The sequence below is a fragment of the Choloepus didactylus genome, chromosome 14 (genome assembly GCF_015220235.1).
Source record: "Choloepus didactylus isolate mChoDid1 chromosome 14, mChoDid1.pri, whole genome shotgun sequence".
Taxonomy (NCBI): domain Eukaryota; kingdom Metazoa; phylum Chordata; class Mammalia; order Pilosa; family Megalonychidae; genus Choloepus; species Choloepus didactylus.
In genome coordinates, this window is record NC_051320.1 from 42,565,752 (window position 1) to 42,590,079 (window position 24,328).

A 24,328-nucleotide genomic window follows, 5' to 3' on the forward strand; every position below is an offset into this window, starting at 1 on the left:
TCTTTTTTAAAGACATTAGCAGGGTTGAATTGATAGTCCTAGAAGCAAATCTGCTTCTTTGTTCAACTTGATCACTAACTTGAAGAATGCTGGGCAAATTATGTAGTATCCTCACGTTTGCATTTGATTGCATTGCCTATAACAACACTAGATTTTAAATGCAGTTATAAATTGCTTTTGCAAAAATAATTGGATTCTTTATAAATGAATAATTTCTGAAAAAAGTGGCATTTATGTGTCTGTGTTTGTGGGGGTTGTGGAAAGGGTAGGAGATGAGCAGAACTTATAAATGAGCTGTGAAAGGCAGTATAAGGTCCTCTGAGAAAACTTGCCCCAATTGTTTTTTCTTCTACTTTCTCCAATTAAAGATGTTTCCTTTGAGGGAATGAGGCATCTGAAGTTATTATGTTTCAGTGGAGCAGTGATGCAAAGCTACTTCTCAGGAATGACTCAGAGGAATTGCTCCCTGGAAGAACATCAGGAATTTTGCCATTTAGATTCAGGCTGTTTGAATTCAAATACAATATAGTTAATACACTGTTGTCCTCTGGTGAAAAGGCATAGTAGATGAGGAATTGCAGTCTCAAATTATATTTAAGGACTATACAATGTTTAGAGAAAAATTCTTCGTTGTTTATTAATTCCGACTGTTAGTAATACAGTGTTTTGGAGGAAAACTACACTGAGGTGGGAGGTGAGGGGGCCTATCTTTCAGAAAAGAAAGTCTGTACTTGAAGCTAGAAGGGAACATAGATTAACAAAGAATAATATAAATACTGAAAGTAATTTAGGGTTCTGACAGAAATAATGATAGTTTGTGATATAAGAATGGGAACTAAATTAAGAGAATAATGTGTATATTGAGGAGATAAATTCACAAAGGATAGCAGTGGAAAACGCATGACAAGTAGATTGAAGCGTATGGTACTGAGTTTTGTTCTGTCTATGACAGCAAGAGTCAAAGGAATATTTGGAAGCGCACATTGCAGAATGCATGGGCTTTGGAGTCAGAAAGAATTGAGTTCTGAATTCAACTTTAGTTGTATGATCTTGGGAAAATTTCTGCTTCTTAATACTTAATTCACTCATCTGTAAAATGAGCACAATAATTAACCTTATGAAGTCATTGTTGCGAAGTCTAAATGAAGTTAGAAACAAAAAATATTACTTGACCCATCATAGGTCCTTTGTAATAGTCAATTTCACCTCTTCCAAAGAACCTTACATATTTTGGTATGTTTTAAAAAAGTACTTCACTATGTACTCACCATTGTTGGAGTATAACAGGTTCCCTAATAATTATCTCAGAATAACGTGTCCCATTTTCATTTTCTTTCAAGAAAGATTGCAGACTCCTTTTACAGCTGTAAAACCTTGGAAGGCAATTCTTAATCTCTACTCTTTCATCCAATAAACATTTATTCTTACAAAACAGTGGTTTGGTGACTCCCTTAATATTCAATAGTGATCTTATGATAGCCTTATTCCACAAGCCTTTTTTGGTGAGAGAGATGAGAGCCTTAGTCTGGTTGGTAGTCTGTAATGGATTTGCCATATCCATTTGTGACCCACAGCAGATTTGTGACTCTGTTCTCTATTTCATGGCCTACATGGAATTTAGTTTCAAAATGAGACACTATATTGTTTTTTTTGTGCAGTGAAGTAGTCTGTTTTCATATGGCTCAATGTCCTTTCTTTTTCATTAGACCCTTGTCAACTTCTATCCTAACAATCAAAAACTCTTCTCTGAAGCATTCATTCTCTATTTCGTAAATTTGTAATTATAGCCATATTCTTGCAAAAAGTTTCCAACATTAATTCTTTCCTATTTTCTTTTTTATGTCACAAATTCAATAATTCTACTATTCATTCACATTTATTTTTAAGTCTTTAGCATTTAGGACCCCTGTTTGAAAGCAACAGAAGCTGCTTCTTAAGCAGAAAGAAAATTTATTAAATTTCTGATTATTTAAGGCAGTTTCCTTGAAATGGAATTATTAGTAGATAAAAGGTTATGATATTATAAGTATTTTTGATATTTTTAGGCATTTTTGGAAAGAATGACCAAATTTTTATTGCCTTTAGCAGTGAACATTAGCTTTTTAGAAAAGTTGTTAATTTCATAGAACAACAGCAATAAAAGATATCACATAGCGATTTTAATTGCCTGTCTTTCCTTCCTTGTTAGGTTGAATTACTTTTCATTCATTTATTGGCCATTTTACTTCATTTTGTGGGTGTGAGTTTCTGATCATAGCTTTTTCCAAGTTTTATATTGTGCTTTAATTATGAATTGTTGCTATAAAGAGCTTTATATATAAGTTTAAATGGAAAACACCATAATACGGTCTTTGTACCAATTTATGGAATGTAGAATTAATGCTTCAGAAAAGGATTTTTGCATAATTTATTTTGCAGGTCACGCTAAAAGTCAACAAGTATCAATTGAAGAACGGATATATGTATATATATAAACACACACAGATACACCTACACATATGCATGTATCCTATAACACATTGTATATATATTAAAAGCTTTATTGAGGTATAATTGACATAATAAAATGCACATATTTAAAGTGTACAATTGGTAAGTTATGACATATGTATACACATGTGAAATCATCATTACAATCAAGATAATGAATGTATCTATCACCCCACTCCCCAAAGTTTCCTTGGGCAATTTGTAACCTTTCCCCTGTACCCATCCTTGTGCCCCCCACCTTTAGTCCCCAGGCAACTGCTGATCTATCTTTTCTGTCACTATAGATTGGTCTGCATTTTCTATAATTTTATACAAATGGAATCATACCTTATACTGTATTTTTTTGGCCAGCTTGTTTGATTCAGCATACTTATTTGGAGATTCATCCATGTCATTTCATGGAACAATTGATCAGTCCTTTTTACTGAGTGATATTCCACTGTAAGGATATACCGTACTTTATCGCTTCAACTGTTGATGGACAGTTGGGTGTTTCTAGTTTTTGACTATTACAAACATATGATCATCCATGTACTAGTCTTAGCATGGACATGTGATTTCATTTCCCTTGTGTAGTCACCTAGAAGTGGAATGGCTAGATCATATGATTGGTGTATGTTTACTTTGTAAGAAATTGCTAAAATGTTTTCTAAAAGGTTTTACCATTTTACATCCCTACCTGTAGTGCATGAGAGTTCTAGTTTTTCTAAATTTTTGCCAAATCTTGGTTTTTCCAGTCTTTTGAATTTTAGCCATTGTAATAGGTATGCAATATTATATATAGTTGTGATTTTAATTTCCACTTCCCAAGTGTTTAATGATGTGGAGCATTGTTTCATGTGCTTACTTTGCCATTCATATATATATATATATATATACACATACATACGCATGTGCACACTTTGGTGAAATATTTGTTCAACTTGTTTGCCCATTTTTTAATTGGATTTTTGTTTTTGTATTATTGAGTTTTGAGGATTCTTTACATATTCTGAAAATAAGTTCTTGATCAGATATATGCTGTGTAAATATTTTATCCCAGTTTGGGATGTGTCTTTTTAGTCTCTTCTTAATGTATTTAGAAGATAAGAAGTATTTAATTTTAACAAAGTTCAATTTATTGATTTTTCTTTGATGAATAACACTTTTGTTGTTGAACCTCAGTTAGATGTCTTATTTCAGAAACTTTTGCCTAACCTTGAATCTCATAGTTTTTCTCATCTATTTTCTTCTACAAGTTTTATAGTTTTAGATTTTGCACTTGCATCTATGATCCATTTTGAGTTAATTTTTGTATATGGTGTAAAATATGGATTAAAGTTCTTTTTAGTACACTGATAGCCAGTGTATTTTGCATAATCATGGGAAATTGGGTTTGATTCTATAATTTTACTAATTGTTTTCTATTTGTTCCACCTCGTCTATGTTTATTTTACTCCCCACTTTTGCACTAATGGATTAAATATTTTTAATATTTCACTTTATTCTTCTACTGGTTTTTTGTTTTATATTCTTTTATTATTCTTTTAGTGAGTATTGTAGAATATTACACTGTGTTTACTTGATTTATTATCTAATATAAATTGGTAATGTAGAACACCTTAACACCATTTGTTCTCCTCACTTATGGATTAATATTTTATTTTGATTATGTATGTATATATAAATCATATAAATCAATATTACTAGTCCTCTATAAATCAATTTTCATTTATATTTATGAACATTTTTAAACAATTTCTTTTTTTTGACTGCTAAAGTATACCCTTTTGTATTTTCTTTTGTACTCTTGGACATTTCAGTCGTAATTACTGATTTGTGATGTAGTTTTCTCACATGTGAACATTATTAAATACTGTTCTGTTTCTTTGAAATATGTCTAGTCTAATGCCAATTCTATAATGATTTTTTAAAAAATATATAATTTTTAACATTGTAATGTGCTTTGATATATGGTAAGAATTACTATTTTAGAACTTTCTTAAAACTATAAAATAGTAATTTTCTCATTCAGGACATGGTGTATGTCTTGCATTTATTTTAGTCTACTTTTATGTCTCTTAGTAGAGTTTTTGTATAAGTTCTATGCTTTTTTATAAAAAAGTAATTTTCTAGGTTTTATATTTTTGTGAATATTATTAATAGGATTATTATCTCTTCATATTTTCTGAGTATTGTCAGTACATGTGAAAGCTATTTAATTAGGTCTATATATTTGTAACTGGCTACTTTATGAAATTCTTATTTATTCTAATATATATCAATTGATTTTCTTTTAATTATTTTTTAAGTAGCAATAATACTACCTGGGAATAATGATCAGTTTATCTCCTTTTATATAGATTTATCTTATATTCATCACCTTCCTAATGTATTGAATAGAACATTAAAAATAATATTAAATAATTGTGCCAACAGTGAGCAGCTTTGTCATCTATTTTGTTTTAACAGTATGCCTCTAGAGTTTTACAATATGTTGTATCATGGCTCGTGGTTTAAAGCCTTGAACTGAAAGCCGGCTTGCACCTTGCTCAGATATGTGATCACAGATAGTTACCTAACCTTAGTTTCTTCATTTTTGAAAAGGTGATAAATAAAACTAGGTCCCGGGATTTTTATGACGGTTAAGAGATTGTGCATATGAAGTGTCCAAATTAGAGTTGTGCACATCAAAGTTAATTGATACACACATATCCTGCTTTGTGCCCCAGCAAGATGATCTTTATAACCATATCAACCATACTTCCAGCCATCTAGTTTCCAGTTGGGTTTCACACACTGAAAGATACCAGCAAGAGATGAAAGGATAGAATGAGAGTGAGGTCAGAGCAACTACTCCCCTGGCTCCTTCTCTGCCTGGTAGTCTCTCTACCAAATGCCACGGTAGCCCCGTTTCTCGTAGCCACAGCCCTCTCAGGATTCCAAAGACCGCTTCTTTTCCCTGTACCTTCAGGTCTAGGGGGAACAGCTTCCTGCTGCTCTCCTCCCTGGTGCCAGCTACTGGTCCTTCACTCCTGTTTACTTCCCTTTAATCCTTTCTATATTTTGCATATACTCACTTTCTTAAAATCCCCTCAATTATGCCTTTTGAGTGTGCAATCTTCTTCCTTCCTGATAAAATATGTATCTGAATCTATGTAAGCACATATAACATTTCCAAACTCCCTAGAATGCTGTACCAGACCCTTATTACTTCGCCTCAAATTACTTTGTATTGTATCCTGACCACCAGCCATGCAAATACTCTAGTTCTTTGATGGGCTGCTGTTTCATGTGCCTGTGCTAATGGTCTTCCTTCTACTTTGAACATGTCTTTTCCTGTCCACTTTTCAACTTTCTCTGTGAAGCCTTTTATGATATACCCGATAATAATCTATGATTCTGTCTTTGAGCCTCCAGATGCAGACTTACATATGATTTTTCCTCTTAGCACCAGAATAGTTTATTATATTTGCTTGGCCAAATGTCTCACTCTTGTTACTGACCTGGAATTGCCCTAAAGGGTGGACCCCTGTCTCCTCATCATTGTTTATTCCATGGTTAGCATAGTTCCCGGTTTACTGTAGGTACTGAAAAAACATTTGCAGAACAAATGAATCCAGTTCCTGTTATTAGGAATTAATACAGTCTTTGTTAGGATTGAAATGTTATGGAAGAGATTGTAAATTACAGTGATTCAGAAGTTATGTTTAGGGTAAAAATAGGTTCTTATGTGTTTTCACTACTCTGATATGTTTTTCTAACTGAGTTGACACTTTGTTTTTGTTACTACTAGGTGCAGTTCCATAAGGGCTTCAACCAAATCGGGATTAACAGTTTGAACAATCTCAGAGTGTTTTTCCTTTGTTTCTTGCTAGTATTGAGGCATGTGGGAGGTAGGGGAAACTTTAATTATTTCACTTATTTTAAAAGCAGTAATCTGCTGATTTCTGATAATAGAAAATTTGATTTGCTCTCTGGAGGCTACCCAAAAACAGAGTAGGGCATGAATAAATATTTATTGACAAAGAGGGATTATTGTTTACAGAGTGGAAAATGAACCCCAAATAATTATTAGGAGGAAGGGACGTTTTTCATACTATAACGGTAATGATACAGTTCAAAAGTATAATTAGACTGTATCTGTTCATACAAGAGGAAATAGTAACAGCCAATACACATATGAAAAGATGCTCAACTTCATTTGTAGTCAGGGAAACACAAATTAAAACTACAATGAGATACTAGTACACACCAACCAGTTTCACAAAATTTTTTTAGAAAGTGGGAAAATACAAAAGATTTGGTAAGGATGTGATGCAATGGGAGTCTTACACACAGTTGCTGGGGCTATAAATCCATACAATCACTTTGAAAAACAGTTGACATTACTAATATAGCCAGGAGGCCTATAAAAGATTGCTCACAATAGTTTTTCTCATGATGGAAATGCTGGAAATATTCTAAATGCCCATCAACAGTAGAATGAATATAAAGTGTATCATTTCCACACAATGGAATGCTAAATTGTGGTAAATGAATGAATTGACTACTACAGTAATCTATGTACATGAACCTCAGAAATACAATGTTAAGTGTAAAAATCAAGTTGTGGTTAATAACATCAGTATTATTCTATTTGTATATAATCCAAAACAAATAATACAAATGATATACTTTTATGATAAAATGTAAAAACAACAACGACAAATGTCCTGGAAAGGTTCTGTTTCTTAAGGTGGACGATAAACATATGGGTGTTCAGTTTATTTTTAATGTATCATTTAAAGCAAACATAGACATTGTATTGTGTATGTATCTTTTATGTATCATGTAAGAGAGTTAAATTTTTAAGTAGAATACCTTAAAAGGTTATTCCTATCTTAAGTAAAAAAAAAAAATGAAATCCATTAAAAGCATAGCTAAATATTTTGGGCAAAAAAGTTATTGGGAAAACTGCTTTATGCATAGATGAAATGAAAAAATTCTCTGTGTCTTGGACAATTTGTTTTAGTGTATATTGCTTCTTTATGTTAAGGTCGTATACACTGCTCATGAATCCTCTTTTAAAGTCTGTTTGCACAAAATGAGACTGTTCTATGTCATTCTGTTTTCTTGTCTTTTGAGTTTATGCTTGTTATTTATGGTTCTTTTAATTGCTAATTTAGAGAAGAAATAGCCACTTTTCACTAAATTTACCTGAAGCTGTTTATCTAATTTACACAAAGTCAATCTCCATATCGTCCTTAATTTCTGTATGTATCCATGTCAGTGGATGAGCTCCTCCTTGAAGAAGCAGCAATAATGTTAGTTGCAATAAGAAAGACTTGTAATCTTTTCTTATAAAAATATAGATAAAAGGAGGTAGGAGAAAATCTAGAAAATATATTTGAAAAAATAATTTATCTTTAATCAAAGTTCAGATTAACCAGTGGCTTTTAATTGAAATCTCATTTATAAAATAGTATGGATTTGGTATTCCTGTTAAATGAGCATGTTTTTCTGTTAAAGTTTACACATAATAATCTCTATAACTCATCCTAATTTTTATGTTTATAAAGACATGCTTTTCATTTTAGTAAAATATGTTCTGATTAAACCATCTATGTAGCAAATGAATATTTCTAGGCATATTGTGTGAAGCTCAGTTTGTACAGTGAGCTTACCAAGTAATGAATCACACAAGTCATATAACTTTTCATCTTTCTTTTCATTTTTAGAAATGTTAAGGTTGTTTTTAGACCAGTTAAGGATATATTTCAAAATCATTGCAGGTTTGAATCAGTCATTAACAAAATCAAATTAAAAATCAGATCCTGTGTTCCCTTTGTAGTTTCCTTTGTCCTTATCAGTAATCACTGAAGAACAAGGGTATTTTTCTTGTGTATTTGTGATATGGGCAATATGTTTTTCCTTAGTATAATAAGAACATGTCATAATGAAACCAATTATAATAAAAAGTGCTACCAATTCCAAATGGTTACTTGTACAGAAATATTTCTTAATATATAGGTAGTTCAGATTAAGTTAACTCTTTGGTATAGAAAATAGATTTTTATTTGGGGGTAACATATCTCCATAAAGAAGATCCTTTATGGTTTGTGATAAGGTGAAACACGGCTCGAAGCCTGGCTTGATTCTGGCTGGAAGAAGTGTTGCCAGCTGCTGCTCACAGCTACTAGCTCTGAGGGAATGAGACACGGAGCCCAAGATTTCGCCCTCTCGGGCATCCAGTATCCAGGGAGGAGGTGGGGGATAGGGAGGTGGGTGCTTTAAGGTTCATTCTTTTTACACATTTTCCACTACCTTAGTGAATAAGCCTAGCTCATTGCCTAACATTTGCATCTCAAAATGACTTTATGTTCTGATTTTAAACACATTTTGAGAAAGTATAAAAATATTGCCTAATGAAGTGAATACACAGTTAACACGCTGCAGTAAATTAAAAATAATATATGGTAGAGTTCATTTTGGAGATAAACTTTATTTTAATAGCTTTTTAACTGACTTCAGTTATGTATTATGGACTCATTAAAAGCCTAGAGGGGTTGCTTACATGCTTTGGTTACACTTTACTGTGTTTTATGGGGCAAATTATTTGCTATAGTGGTATTAAGGGATTTACGAAGATCTCTGAATATAGAAGAATAATAAAAGTGGACATTTACTGAGTTTTGCATTTGTTATTGCTTTAATAGTCACAAATATACAATTATTGGGAGTTACTATTTCCCCCATTTTAACAGATGAGTGAACTGGTGTTTGCTAGTAAGTATTAAATCTGGAAGCCAAACTTAGGATGGTCTGCCAGCAAAGCTTCTTTTCGCCACTATTGCAATATATGTGCTTCTCAGAATTAGTGCTTTTATGCACATATGCCCACACCTACCCACACATATACACAGGGGTGGTTGAAGGGGCATTGCAAGTTGGTTGAAGCTTTACAGAAAATTAAGAAACATCAGCTATCTCTGTAGAAGAATAGAATGTGGCTTTGGAATGATGCAGAGTGTGGGAAGATTTTGGCATTGCTCTGTGTGTGTGTTTCTGTGTATGTGTGTTACATATTTACACACATTCAAGCCTTTTCAAAGAATATAAACGAGATCCTCATCAAACCTGGGTTTTAGATAGCACTGACCCTCCTTTGATGCCATTACTTTTTACTTATGGTGTTTTCTTTGGCTTTTGTTTCTTGTATTTCCCCCATATATCCTGTTTCTCTCTAATTTCTAGAGCTCTAAATTTCTTGTCCATCTCGTTCTGTTTATGGCATCACTATTCTCTTATCACCCATTTTTTTAACCCCAGCTCTATTGAGATGTAATTTGTATAAGATAAAATTCACCCTTTTAAAGTGTCCTTTTTGATGGGTTTTGAAAATTGTGTAGTCATGTAACCATCACCTCAATCAAGAGATAGAACATTTATTTTATTCTGAAAGGTTCCTCATGGCTCCTTGCAGTTGATCTCTCCCAAACCTTTGTTCCCTCGGCAACCACTGATCTGCTTCCTCTCATTAAAGTTTGGCCTTTATTAGAATTTCATATAAACAGAATCATATAGCAGGAAACCTTTTCTGTTTGGCTTCTTTCATTTAGCACACTATTTTTTGCCATTTTTTTTTTTTATTACTAAGTAGTATTCTATAATATGGATATACCACAATTTGCTTATCCATTTACCAGGTAATGATCATTTGAATTGTTTCCAGTTTTTGGCTTTTGTGGATAATGCTTTTGTAAATATTCATGTGCAATTTTATGTGGACATATGTTTGCATTTCTCAGGGAAACATGTAAGTGGGATTGCTGGGTCATATCGTGGTATGCTTAACTTTATATGAAACTGACATAACTGTTTCCTAAACATGCTGTTCATTCCTATTAGCAATGTATGAGAGTTCCAGTTGCTTATTAGCACTTATTATTAAAGTCCATACTGGCATTTGGTATTGTCAGTCTTTTTAATTTTAGCCATTCTAGTGGATGGGTTAGCAGTTTTATTTTGTATTTCTTTGATAACAAATCATGTTGAGTATTTTTCATGTGCTTTTTTTTTTTTCGTTTGCATATCTTTTGTGCCCATTTTTGATATTTTGGCTGTTAATTTTCTTATTATTGAGATTTTTGAGTTCTTTATATAATCTGGAAACAAAATCTTTAACAGATATGTGTTTTGCAAGTATTTTCTACAAATTTGTGGCCTGCCTTTTTATGTCCTTAACTACATCTCTCAAAGGTCAAGAGTTTTAAATTATGTCATAAAAATTTTCTCTTTAGTCTTACTCTATAAATTTTAGAGCTTTAGCTCTTACATTTAGACCTGTGATCCATTTCATGTTACTGTTAATTTTTGTGTGTGGTATGATTAAGGGTTGCGATTTCTTTTATTTCCATACAAATATAATTTACAGCAAAGACTCTTCCTTCCTCATTGAATTGCCTTGGTAATTTTGTCAAAAATCAATTGATCTTATAAGTATTATCTGTTTATAAATTCTTTTATATTGCAGTGATCTACATGTCTATTTCGTGGTTACTGTAGCTTTAAACTAAATTTTGAAATTAGATAATGTGAGCTTTCCTACTTTAGTCTTAATTTTTCTAAATTGTTTTCCTAGGTTATTTTCCTTTCCATGTAAGTTTTAGGATCAGCTTATTGATTTCTGCACAAAAAGCCTGCTGGGATTTGGGTAGGTATTATGTTGATCAGTAGATCAATTTGGGAAGAATTGGCATTTTATCAAAATTGAGTTTCCTAATCTATGAACATATTATCTTTACATTTATTTGGACTTTATTTACTTTTGCAGCATTTTGTATTTTTTTAGTGTACAAGTTTTGCACATTTTAAACATTATTTCTAATAACTTCATTTTTTGATGTTTTTGTAAATGTAGACCTAAAGTTCACTTTCTTTTACATACTTGATAATATACGGAAACTTCATTGAATTTTGTTTATTGAGCATACATACCATGCCCTCGATGAGTTAACTTTTTTATTTCTGATTTTTTTTTGTATATTACTTAGTATTTTCTACATACACGATCATGTCATCTAAAGTAGCAATTACACTTATTCCTTTCTCATTCCAGGTAACTCCAATAAATTTTAAATAAAACTGGTCAGATCAGATAATTCTTATCTTTTCATGGTTGGTCTTGAATAGAAAGCATTGAGTTGCTCATCACTGAGTGTGTTTTCTGTAGGTTTTTTGTAGATCCCTTATATTCTAGTTTTCTGAGATTTTAAAAAAAATCATAAATAGATGTTGAGTTTTCACATGCTTTCTTATGCATCTATTGAAATCACTGTATGATTTTTCTTCATTCCATTAATAAGTATATTTCATTGATCTTTCAGATATTAAACAAACCTTGCAATTGCCAGTAAATGCCATTTGTTCACAATGTAGTAAATTTTTCAAGTATTACTGGATTTAATTTGTCAAGATTTGTTAAGGATTTTTGAATACATGTTCATGAGAGATATTAATTGGTAGTTTTCTTTTTTGCATGATCATATCTTTATTTTTTTCTGGTTTTAATATTAGAGAAATACTGGACTCATGAGTTGGGAAGTGTTCTCTCTTTCTGAAAGAGTTTGTGTAGGATTGGTATTATTTGTTTCTTAAATGTTTGATATAATTCACTGGTGAAGATAGCTGAGCCTGGAGTTTTCTTTAAGTTGTGATTTTAATTTACAATTTCAATTTCTTTAATTGGTATAGGACTATTTAAAATTTCTATTTCTTCTGTTTTCATTTTATTGATATATGATTTACAAGGAGTTTGTCTTTGAAATTTGTAAGATGTGAAATTTATAGGCATAGCATTGTATATTCATGTATTATTCTTTTTATATCTGTGGGATCTGACATTTCATTCCAAAATTGGTAATTTGTGTCTTCTTTCTCTTTTTCTTGATCAGTCTAGCTAGAGGTTTATCAATTTCAGAAACAGAAAATGTGCTAAGGTTTGTGATATGATTATGTGTTCATTTGAGGATATGGTGGTGAAACAGTAGATGCATTTTCCACTTCCATGAAAAATAGTGTGACTAAGTAGTCAGAAAATAAGCAAGTAAAAGTGTAAATATACTACTTCTTTTGATAAGTGCTACGACTAAAATGAACAAGGTGCTTTGATAGAAAGCATAAAGGTGGAAATAGGGGCTGATGGCTACATATGGTATCCAGGTAAGAAGCCTTTTAGAGGCACTAGTAATTAAGCTGAAATCTGAAGGAGAACAAAGAATCTGCCTCGCAAACAGAGAAAGGATAGCTATTCCAGCCAGAGGGAACAACTTGCATGGGGTTCTCAAGGTGAGAAAGTTTTTAGATTGTTCATGGAACTGCATGGAGGTCGGTAGAGCTTGGTGGAGAAGTAAGAACAGTATAAATGTAAAGAACTAAGCAGCTCAAGCAGGGATTTGTGAGTCTTCATAGAAAACACAGTTCTTGAACTAATGGATGGGGAGGTAGGCATACATAAATCAGTATTTATAAAACAGCATAACTTCTACAATAGAGGCATAAATCAGGGGATAGCAAACTTTTACTTTAAATGTCCAAATAATAAATATTAGGCTTTTTGGGACATACAGTCTCTGCTGCAACTATTCAACTCTGTTTTAGTGCAAAAATCAGCCATAGAAAATAAAGGAATGAACAAAAACCTTTTATTTGTAAGAGCAGGCACTGGGCCAGATTTTGTCCTGCAGGCCATAGTTTTCTGACCTCTGGCATAAACAAAGAGATTTTGTCTCTAATTCTGACTTGGAAAAAAGATCACAGAGTTGGGACTTTAAGTGGGTTTTTGAAAGGTGAGTATTAATTTTCTTACAAAACAATAGGGAGATCAGTACTCCAGATAGAGAAAAACACAGGGAAGTGAAAGGGAAGGTGCTTTTGCTGGAATGGTTCGGAATGAGACATATTTGGAGAGCAATGTGTGTGTGACTGTGTGTGTGTGTGGTATGTTTGTGGTGTGTGTATATGTGGAGTGTGTGAGTATGTGTGTTGTACACGTGCATTTATGTGGTATGTCTGTATGTGGTGTGTATATGTCCATGTGTGTATATATGTATGTGTGTGGCATGTGTGCATGTAGGTGTGTGTTTGAATGGTGTGTGTGTATGTGGTGTGTGATGCAAAGATAAAGTGAAATGATAAATATGAGACTGGTGAGGTAGAAGGTCTAAAAATGTGCTAAGATTTTTGGAGTTGACTGACAGTATTTCATTGCCATGCTTATTGAAGTATTTCATTGCCATGCTTATGTTTGGATGTTCTGTGGCATTAGTGTGACAAATGAATTGTAGGTGGAGAAAAGTAGAAGTGTTTTTCTTGTCAAAAACCCTTTATGGCTTCCTGTTTCTTACCAAATAAATCTAAACTCTTGTTGTTGTTAAGACCCCCCACAATCTCTATTCAGACTCCCAGTCTAATTCTATTTTCCCTCATTCTCCCAACCAGGAATCTCTCAGGCTGATTCCTATCTGGTAATTTGACTTCTATAATCTACAGGCCAATTCTCCATAATATTTTCTATTCAGGAAGACTTTCTAGAGGTTTCCTAAGTCTGTCTCCCCTTGACCCTACTTTGTCGATGTTAACTCACACTTTGGGCACATTACACAATGTGCTCCTATTGCGTGTGTCTTTCTTCCATCTCACCAGGACTGTAAACTCCTCAAGATGAGAAACCACAATTTCCTATACAGTGTTTGTCTTAGTGCAGAGAATGTTCTAAAGCTTAGTAAACACACTGATTAATGTCTACAAATATCAATAACATTGAAAATGTCTACCTGAGCACAAGCTAATATAAAAGTTAGTTTTTAAATCAGATACATGTTTTCACTTAGATTTCCAAAACATTCTTCACATTGCTGTTTAATATTCATACATGAATTATTTGTACCTTAAAGCATTATGGTAGTATACAATATTTATAAAGTCTTATGCCTTCTGCTTTTAATTTTTAAAACTAACATATTTCTTCCCTTGGGCAGAAAGAAATGTTCTGCCTTAAGTAATTAATTATGATGCTAAGACTGGGAGTAGATATTGAATAGAGTAATTGAGGGTCTCAAAGCTGAATTTAAACTTTCACTCAGCACCATGAGTTTTAGAGCTTAGTCAATTATGTGTTTTCTGCCTTCAAAAAACTTAATGTTTTACAATAGTACAAAGTCACAGCTGAAATAAATATTCATCCTAGGACCATAACTTACTTGATACCTTTAATGGAATACGTACTGTAATTAGGAGACATGAACAAATTTTTTTCCTTTTTGAATATTAAAGTTCCATATTAAGAGGAGTCTGTGGCTTGTGTGACTGAATTGAGACAGCAGGTGTTTTCTTTCTTTCTTTTTCTTTATTAGAGAAGTTGTGGGTTTACAGAATAATCATGCATGAAATACAGGATTCCCATATACCACCTATTATTAACACCTTGCATTGGTGTGGAACATTTGTTACAATTGATGGTAGCACATTTTAAAAATTGCACTTTTAACTATAGTCCATGGTTTAACTTAAAGTTCACTTTTTATGTAGTGTAGTTCCAGGGATTTAAAAAAAAATTTTATTCTGTTACCATATATACAATCTAACATTTCCCCTTTTAATCACATGCAGATATTTATTTCAGTGCTGTTAATTACATTCATAATGTACTACCGTCACCACCATCCATTACCAAAACCTTTCCATCATTCAGAATAGGAACCCTGTATATTTTAAGCTTTAACTTCCCATTCCCTATCCCCACCTCATCCTCTGGTAATCTATAGTCGAGATTCTGACTCTATGAGTTTGCTTATTCTAATTCTTTCAAGTCAGTGAGATCATACAGTAGATGTTTTCTAATGTGTCTTTATTGCAACAGCTTTGAAGTTTCTGAGGCATCACAGCTAAGATGGTTAAGTTATCTCTCAGCTTAATTAAACTCCTGAGCCCAAGTTTTCCTTCAAACCACGGGGTGGCTAGTCATTTAGTAGGTCCTAATCTACCTTGATGGGAAGGTAGGTTGTCCTTGCTTTGCAATATGGTTTCTCCTCACCAAGCAGATCATCCCGTGAAGTGCAGTTCAGGGGAAAACTGGAGTAACTGAGTCTAAAGTTCTTTGTTAAGCATATCCTTTTCCTCCAGTGCTGAGAGTGAGCCCAGAGTGCACACAGGATTCCCTTTGCTGGCACCCTCATTGCAACACAAACATAAATGTATTTCACTGAACACTGAATAGATATGCCACCTACACAGTGCTTGATTTTATGTTCACAATGTTCTAAACCCTCTGAATGAACTGGATATGTACATTTTTAGAATCTCAGCACCGAAACAATTTATACAATCTCATTATACCTCTGTTTTCTGATAAGTAAAGTTGGGTTAATGGTAGGACCTTCTGCATATTGTTTGTGTGAAGATAAATTAACACTTGAAAAACACTTGACACGTTATAGATACTCAGTAAATATATACTTATTATGCTGGAGAATATATTCCTGTTGTTTTTGTCTTTGAATAACATCTTGGCTGATATAATACTTTTGGGTTTCATTTTCTTTCTTTTAGAACTTTTAAATGTTACTCCACGATATTATGGCATACGACATATTTGTTACTTTCTAAAAAAGTTTATTTCACCCTGGTTATTTTTTCTCCTTTGTAGATAATTTTCTCTTCCTGCCTGTACTCCTGAAAATTCTTCTCTACCTTTGAAGTTCATTAATTTGACTAGGATATGCTTCAGTGTTGGGTACTTTTTGATCAACTTTTTCCTGTAATCTACTGTTCTTTCAATCTTCATATATAATCCTTTATTTTAGGAAAAGTTTCTTATGTTTTGTCTTGCATACTTTTCCTCTTCCGCACTTTTCTCTTCCATTTGAATTCTCCATTTACGAACACTAATTATCCTTTTATTGGATAGTCCTTGGATTCTTTATCTATTATTCTATTTTTGACATCTTTAATATTTTTGTTTTCATCTATATTCACTGGGATTATCTCAAGCCTTTCATGTCATTATTCAATTTTTAGCTATGTCTGTTCTGTTTTTTAATGTTTCTATTTTATTTCTATAGAGTTGTTGATTTTTTTCATTAATTTGTTTTCTTAGGTGTGTAATCTCTCTGTCTTACTCCTTTTTTATAGACTCCAACACCTTATGAATTTGTACTACAGTCTAAGTTAATGATTAGGACTGTTCTTCTATTCCTTGTCTTATATTTTCTTCATGGTTGAGTATCTCAAATATTTTTAGGTTCCACATTTTATTTATTTTTTGGAGGAAAATATGGGGCTCTACACTATCTGTATAGGTACCACATTCTTTTCCCCTTGAGCACGTAAGGGCAGCATGGGTAAGGCAGTGTGTGTGTGTGTGCGCGCGCGCGCGCTCTGATAGAGTCTGGGTGACAATTTGTCTTTTTACACTGTATCTGATGTCAGTTGTTTGTTCAATGAACTAATGCTTAAGAGCTGATTATTATGTTTTTTTCTCCACTTTTTATGTAGCATGAGAGCACAGCAGGAAGAGGGAAGAGCTCAGCTGAGAGAATGTTCCATTTTTGTTTTTGTTAGAATAATTTAATTGTTTTTTCTTCTAAAACTTCTTTTAAGATCTTTAACTGGAGTTCAGCTGGGGGTGGGGGGCAGTTTCCATTCCCACTGTGGAGCATATCAAGCTTGTTTTTTCTACCCCCACTCTCCCCCACATGTTTCAACTTAATGGAAATCCATGGAGACTTCACTTCTTTAAGAAGTCCGTTTGTCTGTTTTAGCTTTTTTTTCCCCAGTAGTCAATTCTAAATATCTTTTGTTAAAAAAGGGAAAAGAAAATGGCCTTTGAGTTTGCTTATATCAATACTGGAGGGTAAGAGTGAGAATTCTCTGGATTTTGTCATTTGCTGATAGTGTTAATGGAGGGTGGATTGATAGGAACCTCTAATATGTGCAACTGCACTCTACTGTGCTCCAGAAACTTCATTTAATTTGATGCAAATTCACAAATGAATTGTTTAAGCCCTAAGAGTTTTAGAATCTTTTTCTCTCGTACTCCACATCGTAATACAACAGAAAAAATTGTTGAGACTATCTTCAAAATAGAGTATGTTAAGAATCTAATCCCATCACTTCTTGCTACTTCCATTCACTGCAAATCTGGTCAGGGCAGACACCATCTCTCACCTGCTTTATTTTCACAGCCTCCTAACTAGTAACTGCTTCTTTCCTTGCTCCCCTGGAGTCCATTTTTAACACAGTAGCCAGCCTGGTCCTTTTAAAATGTGAATCAGATCACGTTTGTCCTCTGCTACAAATTCTAGCAAAATTAAAGTCAGAGTCCTTTCAAGAACCCACAAAGTGGTGTTTTTCCCTTCCTCATTGCTTTAAACCTTATCTCCTTGCAATAACTCATTGTTTTTCTATTCCAGCCACACAGCCTCCTTATTGTGTCTAAAAAATATCAGATATATTCTCTCCTTTGCCTTGATTCTCACCTTTCCTGAAACCTCTCCTCTCAGATATCTTCATGCTTACTCCTCATTCAATCTTTTGCCAAATGTCTCCTTTTCAATGTGCATTACTCTGGCCACCTAATTTAAAGTGGCAGCCTCTTCCCCAATCCCACATTCTTCACCCCAGCCCCTTACTCTGATCTATTTTTTTCATTTTCCGTATCATTTATTACCATCTAACATACTATATATTATTTATTTACTTATTTTGCTTATTGTTTATCTCTTCTTTCTAAAAAGAAACACAAGTGAACACCAGTATCTATGTCTGTCTTGTTTGTTATTATATTCCAAATGCCAAGAAGAGTGCCTGGCATGTTTTATGTGTGAAAAAAAAAAAAAAAATTACTGGCTGTTTCAAGTTTCAAATAAAAATTAATTATTTTGTTAATTTGCAATTCCTTGTTTACTACTGAGGTTAAGCGTCTTTTATATATTCATTATCCATTGAGGTTTCTTATTGTTTGAATAGACCATTTATCTCATTTGTCATTTTTCTATTGCTGTTTGTGTTTGTTGCTGTTTTCTGTTGCCTTTGTGTTTGTTCTATGGGAGTTCTTTTTATATTCTGGAGACTGCTGTTCAGATGTTCATATGCACGATTAAGGTTTTCAAAGTCTGTGATTTGTCTTACCCATTGTTTGGTTAAAATAAGTTTTAAATTTTTATGCAGTTGAATGTAGCAGTATATCTCTTCAAGGTTTGTCTTCTGTGTCTTATGTATGAAATTCTTTCTTTTTCCAACATCATAAAGCTAATTTTTATTTTCTGCTAAATTTAAGTTTTGCTGTCTACAGCTAAGAATTATATTTAGCTGCAGTTATTTTATGTATGAGATAACCCATTTTTTAATTTTCCATCATGACCTTTTAGGAATTCACTGTAGTATTTATTTGCATTTCTTTGTTATATGTTATTGTTTTAGTTTCTCTGTATAATGTTTATTTGGTCTATCTACTCCCTTTTTTTAGTTCAAGATGTATTGCAGCTAATGCGTACTATGTCAATCATTCTCAGGCTGTATTTTACCTAATGGAAATGAATTTTCTGTACTGCAGACTATTTTTAAATCAAAATTATTATTCTTTCAATCCAGTAATTTATAATTTTGAATTTAGCTCTTTTGGGCCTGAAATGGATTCCAATATTTCTACTTATTTTTTAAGGCTTTGGGAATTTCAGAATTGCTCCATCCCAAACAAAGCAAAACAAGACAAAAAAATAAGCAAAAAAAAAAAATCCCCATAAAAAACAGTTTAGGAGAAAAAGAGGAATGCCATATTATGTATATAGATTGAACAAGAATGAAAATTTTATTAAAATTGTGAAAGCTATAATATATTTCAAAATTAATCTGTACTTGGGATTTTAGGCTTTGTATCATATGTCTACTCAATTTCCAACCTGTTATCATATATGACACTTCTCTTAGCTTCTTCTTGACTTATATTTGAAACCCCTTGGATTTTGCCTAATGAAATGAAAATACATGGGGGTTTTTAAAGTTTGTTTCTAGAATGCTATAAATTATTTTTATACTTTCAAGTAAAAGATAAAATTTAAACATCTATCTAAGCTACTATTAATCTCAAATTTGTTTTTATTGTATAATATATCAACATTAAAGAATAGTAGCTACTCTCTGATTTTTTTGCTACAGTTTCAAAGTGAATACTCATTCTTAGATAGCATTTAATGATAAAAAAAAAAAAATCTCTTTGTGGAATAATGTTGTTGGTCTTGGCCAGTGCTGTGGGGGGATAGAAAAATTCCAAAAGAAGTTCAAAAATATAAAGAAAATAGGTGTGAGTTCTGTGGTCAAATTAGTTTTTGGAATGCTGGAAGGAATCATTAAATTTTTCCTTTCTGTAAGATTTCTGAAGTTTGAATACACAAATGTGTATCACGAAGTCGTAAAGGGGAAGGATGTAAAGGATATATAAAGAATTGTCAAACTTATTTACCCAGAGAACCTACCCTATCCCCATCCCCACCCAAAAGACTTCTTGTCTCTTCAGTGTTTCTTAAAACACACATTAGGAAAACAGGCCTATGTTTCTCAAGTAGCTTTGGGATATCCTCCTTGAAGGTCAATGTTTTTTGGGGTATATTTCAAGATTCCTTTGCTTGACAATAGTACTGTAATGCTCTGCCTATTGTATTTTTGCAAAGGTTGGAAGAAAATGGAAGACTATAATGCCTTATATAATTTTATGTTATCTTGTATGGAAATTATGCATACTTGATTCTTTTATTGATTCTACTGTGAATGAAAAAGTCTGTTTTCTTAATGCCTTTCATCAAAAAGGAAAGTAGTCCTTGGATCATCACAGTAAACCATCTCTGCCCCAGGAGAGAGGATAAGAAGGTGATATTCAGACTCCTTTTTCTCTGGAAGGAAGCATTTACAAGTCATGTCCATGAAGCTTGGCTGAGGGCACATTCTCTCTTTTTCTGATCTTCTCTTTTGAAAGTCTAAATCTGTTTGAATGTTCGAAAAGAAAAGGAGATATTTTAACAGCAGGGATCTGAAAAAATGACATGGGAAACATCTCATTGCTTAACAATATTTTGTGTAAAAATGATGGGATGTGTTTAAAAATGCTTTGTGATTGTTCCATGTTCTGTGGTTCTTGGTATTTAAAAACATTTGTCTCACAGTGTTCTAGTTTGCTGATGCTGCCAGAATGCAAAACACCAGAAATGGATTGGCTTCTATTAAGGGGGTTTATTTGGCACACAGTCACAGTCCCAGGGCCACAAAGTGCCCAAGGTAATGCACCAACAATCAGGCACCTTCACTGGAGCGTGGCCAATGGTGTCTGGAAAACCCTCGCTAGCTGGGAAGGCATGTGGCTGGCATCTGCTCCAGAGTTCAAAATGGCTCCCTCCCAGAGTTCAAAATGGCTCTCTCCCAGGACATTCCCCTCTAGGCTGCAGTTCCTCAAATATGTCACTTTTAGTTGCTCTTGGGGTGTTTGTCCTCTCTTAGCTTCTCTGGAGCAAGTCTACCCTCAACAGCCATCTTCAAACTGTCACTCATCTGCAGCTACTCTCTCAGCTTCTGTGCATTCCCCAAAGTATCTCTCTTGGCTGTAGCAAGTTTACTTCCTCTGTCTGATGTTATATAGTGCTCCAGTAAACTCATCAAGGCCCATGCTGAATGGGTGGGGCTACACCTCCACGGAAACTATCCAATCAAAGTCATCACCCACTGTTGGGTGGGGCGCATCTCCATGGAAACAGTCAAAGAATTATAATCTAATTCACACTGATACATCTGCCCACACAAGATTACATCAAAGATAATGGCCTTTTGGGGGACCTAATATATTCAAACCAGCACACACAGCTTTTAAAAAGTATAATTGTTTAAAAAGTAGGGAATGATTACTGAAATCACTCCTAAATCTTAAAACACCTAGACTATCAGGTTTTGAAACTGTCATTTGATTATGATAATGATAAAATGGAGGCAAAGTAATAAGGAAGGAGTAGTTTAGGAGTTGGTAAATCTGTTATAAATCCTCATTCTGCCACTTAATTCCTGTGTCAGTGCAATTGTAGGCAAGTTATTAAACAATGAATTCTGGAGTCTTCATTTGTCAAGGAGAAGATAACAAAATCTTAATAGAAAGCAGAAATCACTGTATCAGGAAAACAGAAATCCCTTTATTAGAAAAAAAGAGAGAGGGAATTTAATCTAGGGAATTGGTTACATAACTGGTACTAGATGTGAGGAGAAGCCAAGCAAGGAAAAGTGAAGCAACCCAGAAATTCCAACAGGAAGCTTCTATCTGGAAGGACAAAGGCAGAATTAGCAGACCCATGAACTTGGGTCACCCAGTAGGGGTGGAGTCATTAGGCTGGTTCAGAACGGCTGGAAGTCAAGTAGGAGGCCAACCAGCGGAGGAGATGGTGCCAATGCACAGCACAGGGAAAAATAAATAATCTGGTCTCTCCTTTCTGCCTGTCTTCCAGTCTCTTGCCAGGGCCTCCCCACGGCCAAACCCAGCTGAAAGCCAGCTGATGAGCAGAGTATGGGAAGTACAAGGAATGAATCTAGTAATAAATAGGCCAACAGTTGGCAAAAACATATGAGAATTAAATGCTGTGCTATAGATAGAAAGCATCTATTATTATGCTTTGCACAAAGTAAATGACCAATAAATGCTATTACTGTAATGCTATGCAAATTAATACATTTTCTTTTCCTTTGTGTTGGTTTGGGTCAACTTTAAATAAGTTAAGTGAGATGGCTTATTATATGACTAAGTTAATAAATATAACTTAATAAAATTTCTCATTATAAGTTTAAATATGAACATTTTCTATTATTCATTATTGCTGCACCTAGTCCTAATTTTGCTCAGTCAATTCTACTTTTATAAATTATAATTCATATAAAAAAACTCATGTAAGTTTATTCCTTACTTACAAAGCAAAAAAATCTAAGTGCTTACTTTACCAAATATATTTAAAGATTCAATACTCAAGATTCATCCATATACCCTAGCAACACAAGCACAGATGATAGTCACTAGATGTTTCTAGCAGAAAAATACCATATGCTACATGAAGGGCAGGGAAGAAGGAACATAGAATTAAAACTATACCAGTTTTAATTCAAACAATATAATGAATTGTCTTCCACATTATTTAAGCAAGTCTGCTGTTTGGAATTCATACCACCCTCAAAATAAGCCCTCTGGAATTCAAATCATTTGTTACTGAATATTGATATATTAAAAATAAAAATTAATGTTTTTTTAAGGTGATAAAATGGAATAATCAGTTGCATTTGGACAGACATCCCAACCAAGGCATATTCTGTAATATTATAGGTTGTTATATGATTTCATTCATATAAAGTTATTTGTAGAAATATTTGAAAATATTTACACATCTTAAGTACTGAGAAAGAAAGTCCTAGGTCACCAAAAGTTATACTTTGTGGTAACAAGATGCAAGATTTGAAATGGTTAATTTAACTTGATGTTGCTTTTAGTTCAACCATAGTAGAACCCCTGACTACTGTTACTCATGTCAGAAATTAAATATTAGCTCCTTAATTTTTTTCCAGTTTTTAGTACTTCTTCTTGCTTATTTATTGAGGAATACATATACATTTCTCTTAACTTAGTATCTGAGTGGGACCACAGATCCTGTAGGCACCCTTTTGGAGTTGAGGTCTAAGTTAAAGGCAGGTCTGAGCAACTGCTCCAGGCAACTCTTGTCCTTAAATTCAATCTGGATGTTGACTGACTGTGTGCACTTCATGGCTCTGAATTGGGAAAAAGGAGTGTCCTTCTCCTTTAAGCTCTACCTGCTCTTTGTCCCTCAGCCCTACCTTGGTTCTAGCTGAGCTTTGTAGAAGGTGACAGTATTTCTAAAATATGAGGTGCCACTGGGCTCATTTACTCATGGTTATAGCAAGTGTGAAATGAATGCACTAAGAAGACAATTTTAACCTCCTTTTCTTCTTGCCTTGAATGTTTTGCTCCCTATTTTGGGGGCACTGAAGTTCTTTTTTCATTCCATGTCTGGACTCTTCTTTGCAAGATGTGAAGACTGGAGGTGGGATAGAAGCAGGATAGCAGTAAACTTGCAGGGTATTATGCCAGTTACTGAAGATATGAACTGGAATACAACACAGTTTGCTTTTAAGGGTTTATACCTGAGAAAAACATATAATCACAAACATAGATATAAGCTCATGGATTCTTAAAATTGGAAAGAAATCTAGAGGGACAGGTTCTATCATCATTCTAGTGCTGGAATCATTTTAAATAACAATAATGATGATAAGAATAAAAACAAAAATAATAAAATAATACAGTCAGTTCTCATTATTTGCAGTAGTGATGCTCTATAAAGTTGCTACAAGCACTGAATTAGCAAATACTAAGCCATCACTCCCAAAGAAAGTACAGAGTTAGGTTCCCGTGAGCCTCTGGTCCAACATTTTCATCAACTGAATGGTACATGACCTTGTTTTATGTGTATTTCCATTTATAGACACCTTATTTGTTTAATATGTATTGTTGATTCATTAATATTGAACTCATAGCCAACAGCACTACAACTCATGCTTGAATAAGAGCTAATTTAACATGCATATTTTCTCTATAAAGTCTATCACAGTCTTTTTGTGCTTAGGAACAGTAGACAGCACCTCAGCACCATGGTTGGGGCCATTTGAGAGTAAAACCACCAAAACACAAATATGTGAAAAACATGGCACTAAACATACCACAGAAAGAACACTTGGTTACAGTCTGAGAGCTGAAACTAGAAGACAGAGCATTGCCTTGTTCCAGCCA

General features: G+C 33.5%; 1 protein-coding gene across 1 annotated transcript in view; it reads left to right on the plus strand.

Annotated features, from left to right (window-relative positions):
• Window positions 1-24,328, plus strand: part of CNBD1 (cyclic nucleotide binding domain containing 1) — a 423,545-nt gene that overhangs the window by 72,903 nt on the left and 326,314 nt on the right. The gene's annotated exons all lie outside the window — the stretch shown is intronic.